The sequence below is a fragment of the Panulirus ornatus genome, chromosome 73 (assembly GCF_036320965.1).
Source record: "Panulirus ornatus isolate Po-2019 chromosome 73, ASM3632096v1, whole genome shotgun sequence".
NCBI classification, from domain to species: Eukaryota; Metazoa; Arthropoda; class Malacostraca; order Decapoda; family Palinuridae; genus Panulirus; species Panulirus ornatus.
In genome coordinates this window covers 9,765,604-9,778,278 of record NC_092296.1, presented here as the reverse complement: position 1 = coordinate 9,778,278, position 12,675 = coordinate 9,765,604, and the positions used below count along the sequence as shown (strand labels likewise).

Below are 12,675 nucleotides of genomic sequence, written 5' to 3'. Positions count from 1 at the left end.
AAGAAATGGACGAAATTGAGCCGAAGAAATGGGCGACATTGAAACGCGGAAATGGACGACATTGAACCGCGGAAAGGGGCGACATTGAACCGAGGAAATGGACGACATTGTAAAGAGGAAATGGACGACACTGAACCGAGGAAATGGACGACATTGAACCGAGGAAACGGACGACATTAAACCAAGGAAATGGGCGACATTGAACCGAGGAAATGGACGACATTGAACGGAGGAAATGGGCGACATTGAAATGAGGAAATGGACGACATTGTACTAAAGAAATGGACGAAATTGAGCCGAAGAAATGGGCGACATTGAAACGCGGAAATGGACGACATTGAACCGCGGAAAGGGGCGACATTGAACCGAGGAAATGGACGACATTGAACCGAGGAAATGGACGACACTGAACCGAGGAAATGGACGACATTGAACCGAGGAAACGGACGACATTAAACCAAGGAAATGGGCGACATTGAACCGAGGAAATGGACGACATTGAACCGAGGAAATGGGCGACATTGAACCGAGGATATGGACGACATTGAAGCGAGGAAATGGACGACATTGAACCGAGGAAATGGACGATATTGAACTGAGGGAATGGATGACATTGAAGCGAGGAAATGGACGATATTGAACTGAGGGAATGGACGACATTGAACCGAGGAAATGGACGACACTGAACCGAGGAAATGGAAGACGTTAAACCGAGGAAATGGACGACATTGAACTGAGGAAATGGACGACATTGAAGCTAGGAAATGGACGACATTGATCTGAGGAAATAAACGACATTGAATCGAGGAAATGGATGACATCAAACCGAGGAAATGGGCGATATTGAACCGAGGAAATGGACGACAATTTGAACCGAAAAAATTGGCGACAATGTACCGAGGAAATGGACGACATTGAACCAGGAAATGGACGACATTGAACCGAGGAAATGGACGACAATGAACCTAGGAAATGGACGACCTTGTACTGAGGAAATGACGACATTAACCGAGGAATGAGCGACATTGAACTGAGGAAATAAAGACATTGAACCGAGGAAATGGACGACATTGATCTGAGGAAATTGATGACATTGAACCGAGGAAATGGACGACATTGAACCGAGGAAAGGACGACATTGAACCGAGGAAATGAACGACATTTTAACTGAGGAAATGGACGACATGAACAGAGGAAAATAAAGACATTGAACGGAGGGATGCGAATTGAACGGGAAATGGACGACAATGAACCGAGGAAATGGACGGCATTGTACTGAGGAAATGGACGACATTGAACCGAGGAAATAGACGACATTGAACGGAGGTAATGGGCGACATTGAAATGAGGAAATGGACGACATTGTACTAAGGAAATGGACGAAATTGAACCGAGGAAATGGGCGACATTGAGACGAGGAAATAGACGACATTGAACCGAGGAAAGGGACGACATTGAACCGAGGAAATGAACTACACTGAACCGAGGAAATGGACGACACTGAACCGAGAAAATGGACGACAATGAATCGAGGAAATGGACGACATTGAACCGAGGAAATGGACGACACTGAACAGAGGAAATGGACGATATTGAACCGAGGAAATGGACGACACTGAACCGAGGAAATTGACGACACTGAACCGAGGAAATGGGCGACATTGAACTTAGGAAATGGACGACATTGAAGCGAGGAAATGGACGATATTGAACCGAGTAAATGGAAGATATTGAACTGAGGGAATGGACGACATTGAACCGAGGAATTGACGATATTGAGCAGAGGGAATGGACGATTTTGAACCGAGGGAATGGACGACACTTAACCGAGGAAATGGAAGACGTTAAACCGAGGAAATGGACGACATTGAACTGAGGAAATGAACGACATTGAACCGAGGAAATGGACGACATTGATCTGAGGAAATGAACGACATTGAACCAAGGAAATGGACGATATTGAACGGAGGGAATGGGCGACATTGAAATGAGGAAATGGACGACATTGTACTGAGGAAATGGGCGACATTGAAACGAGGAAATGGACGACATTGAACCCAGGAAAGGGACGACATTGAAACGAGGAAATGAACTACACTGAAAAGGGGAAATGGACGACACTGAACCGAGGAAATTGACGACAATGAACCGAGGAATTGGACGACATTGAACAGAGGAAATGAACGACAATGAACCGAGGAAATGGACGACATTGAACCGAGGAAATTGACGACGTTAAACCAAGGAAATCGCGACATTGAACCGAGGAAATGGGCGACATTGAACCGAGGAAATGGACGACAATGAATAGAGGAAATGGACGACGAATCTGAACCGAGGAAATGGACGATATTGAACTGAGGGAATGGACGACATTGAACCGAGGAAATGGAAGACGTTGAACCGAGGAAGTGGACGGCATTGAACTGAGGAAATGAACGACATTGAACCGAGGAAATGGACGACATTGAACCGAGGAAATGGACGACATTGAACCGAGGTAATGGGCGACATTGAACCGAGGAAATGGATGACATTAAACCGAGGAAATGGACGACATTTTACTGAGTAAATGGACGACATTGAACCGAGGAAATGGACGACATTAAACCAAGGAAATCGGCGACATTGAACCGAGGAAATGGACGACATTGACTCGAGGAAATGTGCGACATTGAAATGAGGAAATGGACGACATTGTACTGAGGAAATGGAAAAAATCAAACCGAGGAAATGGGCGATATTGAACCGAGGAAATGGACGACAATGAACCGAAAAAATTGGCGACAATGTACCGAGGAAATGGACGACATTGAACCGAGGAAATGGACGACATTGAAGCGAGGAAATGGACGACATTGAACCGAGGAAATGGACGATATTGAACTGAGGGAATGGATGACATTGAAGCGAGGAAATGGACGATATTGAACTGAGGGAATGGACGACATTGAACCGAGGGAATGGACGACACTGAACCGAGGAAATGGAAGACGTTAAACCGAGGAAATGGACGACATTGAACTGAGGAAATGGACGACATTGAAGCTAGGAAATGGACGACATTGATCTGAGGAAATAAACGACATTGAATCGAGGAAATGGATGACATTGAACGGAGGGAATGGGCGACATTGAAATGAGGAAATGGACGACATTGTACTGAGGAAATGGGCGATATTGAAACGAGGAAATGGATGGCATTGAACCGAGGAAAGGGACGACATTGAACCGAGGATATGAACTACACTGAACCGAGGAAATGGACGACACTGAACCGTGGAAATTGACGATAATGAACAGAGGAAATGGACGACATTGAACAGAGGAAATGGACGACAATGAACCTAGGAAATAGACGACATTGAACCGAGGAAATGGATGACATTAAACCAAGGAAATCGGCGAAATTGAACCGAGGAAATGGACGACATTGAACCGAGGAAATGGGGGACATTGAACCGAGGAAATGGACGACTTTGAACTGAGGGAATGGACGACATTGAACCGAGGAAATGGAAGACGTTGAACCGAGGAAATGGACGATATTGAACCGAGGGAATGGACGATATTGAACCGAAGGAATGGACGACATTGAATCGAGGAAAAGGAGGACGTTGAACCGAGGAAATGGACGACATTGAACTGAGGAAATGAACGACAATGAACCGAGGAAATGGACGACATTAAATGGAGGAAATGGACGACATTGAACCGAGGAAATGGGCGACATTGAACCGAGGAAATGGATGACATTGAACCGAGGGAATGGATGACATTTTACTGAGTAAATGGACGACATTGAACAGAGGAAATGGACGACATTGAACCGAGGAAATGGACGACATTGAACCGAAGAAATGGGCGACATTGAAATGAGGAAATGGACGACATTGTACTGAGGAAATGGAAAAAATCAAACCGAGGAAATGGGCGATATTGAACCGAGGAAATGGACGACAATGAACCGAAAAAATTGGCGACAATGTACCGAGGAAATGGACGACATTGAACCGAGGAAATGGACGACATTGAACCGAGGAAATGGACGACAATGAACCTAGGAAATGGACGACCTTGTACTGAGGAAATGAACGACATTAAACCGAGGAAATGAGCGACATTGAACTGAGGAAATCGAAGACATTGAACCGAGGAAATGGACGACATTGATCTGAGGAAATTGATGACATTGAACCGAGGAAATGGACGACATTGAACCGAGGAAATGGACGACATTGAACCGAGGAAATGAACGACATTTTACTGAGGAAATGGACGACATTGAACAGAGGAAAATAAAGACATTGAACGGAGGGAATGGACGACATTGAACCGAGGAAATGGACGACAATGAACCGAGGAAATGGACGGCATTGTACTGAGGAAATGGACGACATTGAACCGAGGAAATAGACGACATTGAACGGAGGTAATGGGCGACATTGAAATGAGGAAATGGACGACATTGTACTAAGGAAATGGACGAAATTGAACCGAGGAAATGGGCGACATTGAGACGAGGAAATAGACGACATTGAACCGAGGAAAGGGACGACATTGAACCGAGGAAATGAACTACACTGAACCGAGGAAATGGACGACACTGAACCGAGAAAATGGACGACAATGAATCGAGGAAATGGACGACATTGAACCGAGGAAATGGACGACACTGAACAGAGGAAATGGACGATATTGAACCGAGGAAATGGACGACACTGAACCGAGGAAATTGACGACACTGAACCGAGGAAATGGGCGACATTGAACTTAGGAAATGGACGACATTGAAGCGAGGAAATGGACGATATTGAACCGAGTAAATGGAAGATATTGAACTGAGGGAATGGACGACATTGAACCGAGGAATTGACGATATTGAGCAGAGGGAATGGACGATTTTGAACCGAGGGAATGGACGACACTTAACCGAGGAAATGGAAGACGTTAAACCGAGGAAATGGACGACATTGAACTGAGGAAATGAACGACATTGAACCGAGGAAATGGACGACATTGATCTGAGGAAATGAACGACATTGAACCAAGGAAATGGACGATATTGAACGGAGGGAATGGGCGACATTGAAATGAGGAAATGGACGACATTGTACTGAGGAAATGGGCGACATTGAAACGAGGAAATGGACGACATTGAACCCAGGAAAGGGACGACATTGAAACGAGGAAATGAACTACACTGAAAAGGGGAAATGGACGACACTGAACCGAGGAAATTGACGACAATGAACCGAGGAATTGGACGACATTGAACAGAGGAAATGAACGACAATGAACCGAGGAAATGGACGACATTGAACCGAGGAAATTGACGACGTTAAACCAAGGAAATCGCGACATTGAACCGAGGAAATGGGCGACATTGAACCGAGGAAATGGACGACAATGAATAGAGGAAATGGACGACGAATCTGAACCGAGGAAATGGACGATATTGAACTGAGGGAATGGACGACATTGAACCGAGGAAATGGAAGACGTTGAACCGAGGAAGTGGACGGCATTGAACTGAGGAAATGAACGACATTGAACCGAGGAAATGGACGACATTGAACCGAGGAAATGGACGACATTGAACCGAGGTAATGGGCGACATTGAACCGAGGAAATGGATGACATTAAACCGAGGAAATGGACGACATTTTACTGAGTAAATGGACGACATTGAACCGAGGAAATGGACGACATTAAACCAAGGAAATCGGCGACATTGAACCGAGGAAATGGACGACATTGACCCGAGGAAATGTGCGACATTGAACCGAGGAAATGTACGACATTGAGCCGAGGAAATTGACGACTTTGAACTGAGGAAATGGACGATATTGAACTGAGGGAATGGATGACATTGAACCGAGTGAATGGACGACATTGAACCGAGGAAATGGAAGACGTTGAATCGAGGAAATGGACGACATTAAACTGAGGAAATGAACGACATTGGACCGAGGAAATGGACGACATTGAACCGAAGAAATGGACGAGATTTTACTGAGTAAATGGACGACATTGAACCGAGGAAATGGGCGACATTTAACCGAGGAAATGGACGACATTAAACCGAGGAAATCGATGTCATTGATCTGAGGAAATGAACGACATTGAACCGGGGAAATGAACGACAATGAACCGAGGAAATGGACGACATTGATCTGAGGAAATTGACGACATTGAACCGAGGAAATGAACGACATTGAACGGAGGGAATGGGCGACATTGAACCGAGGAAATGGAGGACATTTTACTGAGGAAATGGACAAATGGAACCGAGGAAATAGGCGACACTGAAACTAGGAAATGGACGACATTGAACTGAGGAAATGAAAGACACAGTACCGAGAAAATGGACGACACTGAACCGAGGAAATGGGCGACATTGAACCGAGGAAATCGACGACATTGAACATAGGAAATGGAAGACACTAATCTGAGGAAATGGACGACAATGAATCGAGGAAATGGACGACAATGAACCAAGGAAATGTACGACTTTGTACTTAGGAAATTGACGACATTGAACGGAGGAAATGGGCGACATTGAACCGAGGAAATGGACGATAGTAAACCGAGGAAATGGGCGAAGTTGGAACGAGGAAATGGAGGACATTGAACCGAGGAAATGGACGACATTGAACAGAGGAAATGAAAGACACTGAACCGAGGAAATGGACGAAACTGAACCGAGGAAATGGGCGACATTGAACCGAGGAAATCGACGACATTGAACCTAGGAAATGGACGACACTGATATGAGGAAATGGACGACAATGAACCGAGGAAATGGACGACAATGAACCAAGGAAATGGACGACATTGTACTTAGAAAATTGTCGACATTGAACGGAGGAAATGGGCGACATTGAACCGAGGAAATGGACGATATTGTATTGAGGAAATGGACGACATTGAACCGAGGAAATGGGCGAAGTTGAAACGAGGAAATGGAGGACATTGAACCGAGGAAATGGACGACATTGAACCGAGGAAATGAACGAAAATGAATCGAGGAAATGGACGACACGGAACCCAGGAAATGGACAACAATGAACCCAGGAAATGGACTACATTGAACCGAGGAAATGTGCGACATTGAACCGAGGAAATGGACGACATTGAACCGAGGAAATGGACGACTTTGAACTGAGGAAATGGACGATATTGAACTGAGGGAATGGATGACATTGAACCGAGTGAATGGACGACATTGAACCGAGGAAATGGAAGACGTTGAACCGAGGAAATGGACGACATTGAACTGAGAAAATGATCGACATTGAACCGAGGAAATGGACGACATTGAACCGAGGAAATGGGCGACATTGAACCGAGGAAATGGGCGACATTGAACAGAGGAATTGGATGACATTGAACCGAGGAAATGGACGACATTTTACCGAGTAAATGGACGACACTGAAGCGAGGAAATGGGCGACATTTGACCGAGGAAATTGGCGACATTAAACCGAGGAAATCGACGTCATTGATCTGAGGAAGTGAACGACATTGAACCGGGAAAATGAACGACAATGAACCGAGGAAATGGACGACATTGATCTGAGGAAATTGACGACATTGAACCGAAGAAATGGACGACATTGAACGGAGGGAATGGGCGACATTGAACCGAGGAAATGGAGGACATTGTACTGAGGAAATGGACAAATGGAACCGAGGAAATAGGCGACACTGAAACGAGGAAATGGACGACATTGAACCGAGGAAATGAAAGACACTGAACCGAGAAAATGGACGACACTGAACCGAGGAAATGGGCGACATTGAACCGAGGAAATCGACGACATTGAACCTAGGAAATGGACGACACTGATCTGAGGAAACGGAAAACAATGAACCGAGGAAATGGACGACAAGGAACCAAGGAAATGGACGACATTGTACTTAGGAAATTGACGACATTGAACGGAGGAAATAGGCGACATTGAACCGAGGAAATGGACGACATTGTATTGAGGAAATGGACGACATTGAACCGAGGAAATGGGCGAAGTTGAAACGAGGAAATGGAGGACATTGAACCGAGGAAATGGACGACATTGAACCGAGGAAATGAAAGACACTGAACCGAGGAAATGGACGAAACTGAACCGAGAAATGGGCGACATTGAACCGAGGAAATCGACGACATTGAACCTAGATAATGGACGACACTGATCTGAGGAAATGGACGACAATGAACCGAGGAAATGGACGACAATGAACCAAGGAAATGGACGACATTGTACTTAGGAAATTGTCGACATTGAACGGAGGAAATGGGCGACATTGAACCCAGGAAATGGACGATATTGTATTGAGGAAATGGACGGCATTGAACTGAGGAAATGGGCGAAGTTGAAACGAGGAAATGGAGGACATTGAACCGAGGAAATGGACGACACTGAACCGAGGAAATGAGCGAAAATGAATCGAGGAAATGGACGACACTAAACCCAGGAAATGGACAACAATGAACCAGGAAATGGACGGCATTGAACCGAGGAAATGTGCGACATTGAACCGAGGAAATGGACGACATTGAACCGAGGAAATGGACGACTTTGAACTGAGGAAATGGACGATATTGAACTGAGGGAATGGATGACATAGAACCGCGTGAATGGACGACATTGAACCGAGGAAATGGAAGACGATGAATCGAGGAAATGGACGACATTGAACTGTGGAAATGAACGACATTGAACCGAGGAAATGGACGACATTGAACTGAGGAAATGGACGACATTGAACAGAGGAAATGGGCGACAGTGAACCGAGGAAATGGACGACATTTTACTGAGTAAATGGACGACATTGAACCGAGGAAATGTACGACATTTGACCGAGGAAATGGGCGACATTAAACCGAGGAAATCGACGTCATTGATCTGAGGACTGTGGAAATGAACGACATTGAAGGGAGGGAATGGGCGACATTGAACCGAGGAAATGGAGGACATTGTACTGAGGAAATGGACAAATGGAACCGAGGAAATAGGCGACACTGAAACGAGGAAATGGACGACATTTAACCGAGGAAATGAAAGACACTGAACCGAGAAAATGGACGACACTGAACCGAGGAAATGGGCGACATTGAACCGAGGAAATCGACGACATTGAACCTAGGAAATGGACGACACTGATCTGAGGAAACGGACGACAATGAACCGAGGAAATGGACGACAATGAACCAAGGAAATGGACGACATTGTACTTAGGAAATTGACGACATTGAACGGAGGAAATGGGCGACATTGAACCGAGGAAATGGACGACATTGTATTGAGGAAATGGACGACATTGAACCGAGGAAATGGGCGAAGTTGAAACGAGGAAATGGAGGACATTGAACCGAGGAAATGGACGACATTGAACAGAGGAAATGAAAGACACTGAACCGAGGAAATGGACGAAACTGAACCAGGAAATGGGCGACATTGAACCGAGGAAATCGACGACATTGAACCTAGATAATGGACGACACTGATCTGAGGAAATGGACGACAATGAACCGAGGAAATGGACGACAATGAACCAAGGAAATTTACGACATTGTACTTAGGAAATTGTCGACATTGAACGGAGGAAATGGGCGACATTGAACCGAGGAAATGGACGACATTGTATTGAGGAAATAGACGACATTGAACCGAGGAAATGGGCGAAGGTGAAACGAGGAAATGGAGGACATTGAACCGAGGAAATGGACGACATTGAACCGAGGAAATGAACGAAAATGAATCGAGGAAATGGACGACACTGAACCCAGGAAATGGACAACAATGAACCCAGGAAATGGACGACATTGAACCAAGGAAATGGACGATACTGAACCGAGGAAATGGACAACATTGAACCGAAGAAATGGACGAAATTTAACCGAGGAAATGTGCGATATTGAACTGACGAAATGGACGACTTTGAACTGAGAAAATTGGCGACATTGAACCAAGGAAACAGACGACATTGAATCGAGGAAATGGACGACATTGAACCGAGGAAATGGACGACATTGAACTGAGGGAATGGACGACATTGAACCGAGGAAATGGAGGACATTGTAGTGAGGATATGGACAAATGGAACCGAGGAAATAGGCGACACTGAAACGAGGAAATGGACGACATTTAACCGAGGAAATGAAAGACACTGAACCGAGAAAATGGACGACACTGAACCGAGGAAATGGGCGACATTGAACCGAGGAAATCGACGACATTGAACCTAGGAAATGGACGACACTGATCTGAGGAAATGGACTTCAATGAACCGAGGAAATGGACGACAATGAACCAAGGAAATGGACGACATTGTACTTAGGAAATTGACGACATTGAACGGAGGAAATGGGCGACATTGAACCGAGGAAATGGACGACATTGTATTGAGGAAATGGACGACATTGAACCGAGGAAATGGGCGAAGTTGAAACGAGGAAATGGAGGACATTTAATCGAGGAAATGGACGACATTGAACCGAGGAAATGAAAGACACTGAACCGAGGAAATGGACGAAACTGAACCGAGGAAATGGGCGACATTGAACCGAGGAAATCGACGACACCGAGGAAATGGACGACACTGATCTGAGGAAATGGAAGACAATGAACCGAGGAAATGGACGACAATGAACCAAGGAAATGGACGACATTGTACTCAGGAAATGGACGACATTGAACGGAGGAAATGGGCGACATTGAACCGAGGAAATGGACGACATTGTATTGAGGAAATGGACGACATTGAACCGAGGAAATGGGCGAAGTTGAAACGAGGAAATGTAGGACATTGAACCGAGGAAATGGACGACATTGAACTGAGGAAATGAACGAAAATGAATCGAGGAAATGGACGACACTGAACCCAGGAATTGGACAACAATGAACCGAGGAAATGGACGACATTGAACCAAGGAAATGGACGACACTGAACCGAGGAAATGGACGACATTGAACCGAGGAAATGGACGAAATTTAACCAAGGAAATGGGCGATATTGAACCGACGAAATGGTCGACATTGAACTGAGAAAATGGGCGACATTGAACCAAGGAAATAGACGACATTGAACCGAGGAAATGGACGACATTGAACCGAGGAAATGGACGACATTGAACTGAGGGAATGGACGACATTGAACCGAGGGAATGGACGACATTGAACCGAGGAAATGGACGACATTGAACCGAGGAAATGGACGACATTGAACCGAGGAAATGGACGACATTGAACCGAGGAAATGGACGACATTGAACTGAGGAAATGGACGACATTTAACCCAGGAAATGGACGACATTCATTTCAGGCCAACCTAATCATGGAACAGTGATATCACAACATCAGATGACGTCACCAATATAGACATATAAATACAAATTGTAAAAAAGTTGAGATGAAAACTTGGGCTGGAATCCAGAGGCGTGTTCACAGGTCTGAGGCCGACGGCTCCCATCCTCCCACCCGCTCACGGTCTCGGTGTCTCCATGTACTTCACCCTACCAACCAAACATGTTGACGTCTTTTCTGACAATATACGCTCTATAGCAAATAAAATTGTCTATTTTTTCATGAAAATGATCATACAAAGCTCATTTAGAGTTTCTTTTAAATAGACGTATATGAAAAAAAAAAATTCGATACGTAATCACGTAAAGTATATTCTTAATGTTCATATGTAAAACTGTACAGCTTCTACGTAATGTATAGATAACATAACTATTCACTCATATCGTCTATAAATTTCACGAGAAGTAAAGTATAATAAGGATTTAACGATGAATCATACGGCTACAACACCCACTTGCGTCCTGGGTATCGTTCAGTGATTCACCGCTGGCGTCAAACATGTCTTATGATTTCAACGAAAACTTGCTTACCTCGTCCAGGTCATGCAACGTCCTCAGTATGACTTCTCTATCCAAATGTATAGCAGTATAATACTTTGACCTCCATTTGGCTGCCTCTTGTGACGAACGCTTGTGTGTGTGTGTGTGATCTTCATGGCATCGACAACTGAATGTTTACACTCTCTGAATGTCTGTACACCAGATGAAGACGCTTTAGGATCATTAGCCATTGTTCTTATATCCACTGGTATGTCAACAGTTCTCACACCGTAACACTGTCCAAAATACGGGTTGAAAACCACTGTACAAACACAGAGACACACTGGATACATCCTTAAGCCTCAGGTGCTCCGGGTTAACTGACAAAAATGTGACGTCACATATTTGAACTTTTAAAAGAGAACGTGGAGAGAACGGTTAGGGTAAACTAAACTTTATCGTAGGTGACACATTAAGTAAAATGTGCTTAATGGTAAAGCGATCTTATACTGATAATCATGTGCTTTGATTTTGATCATTGTATTAATATGTATGCTATCTTTTATGGTGTTATTTACACCACCTTTTGGAATCTTTCAAATTTCGGTGGAACTTATTTCTTCTTTGTCGAGGCTATCAAAACAAAATGTCACCAGAGGAGATGTCAGACAAAGAGCAGGTGATTATTGTGACGCTATTTGAGGAAATGGACGACATTGAACCGAGGAAATGGACGACATTGAACCGAGGAAATGGACGACATTGAACCGTGGAAATGGACGACATTGAACGGAGAGAATGGGCGACATTGAACCGAGGAAATGGAC

At 44.7% G+C, this 12,675-nt stretch overlaps 1 long non-coding RNA gene across 34 annotated transcripts in view; it reads right to left on the bottom strand.

Moving 5' to 3' along the window:
- Nucleotides 1-12,197, bottom strand: part of LOC139748200 (uncharacterized) — a 52,173-nt gene extending 39,976 nt beyond the window's left edge. For 21 of the 34 annotated variants that reach the window (XR_011712596.1, XR_011712576.1, XR_011712592.1 and 18 more), the window contains exon 1: nucleotides 11,900-12,196. This is a non-coding gene — a long non-coding RNA (uncharacterized lncRNA). Of the gene's footprint in view, nucleotides 1-11,899 lie in introns of all 34 variants that reach the window. The other 13 variants (XR_011712582.1, XR_011712587.1, XR_011712573.1 and 10 more) reach the window with 4 other exon arrangements.
- Nucleotides 12,198-12,675: the final 478 nt, after the last annotated feature.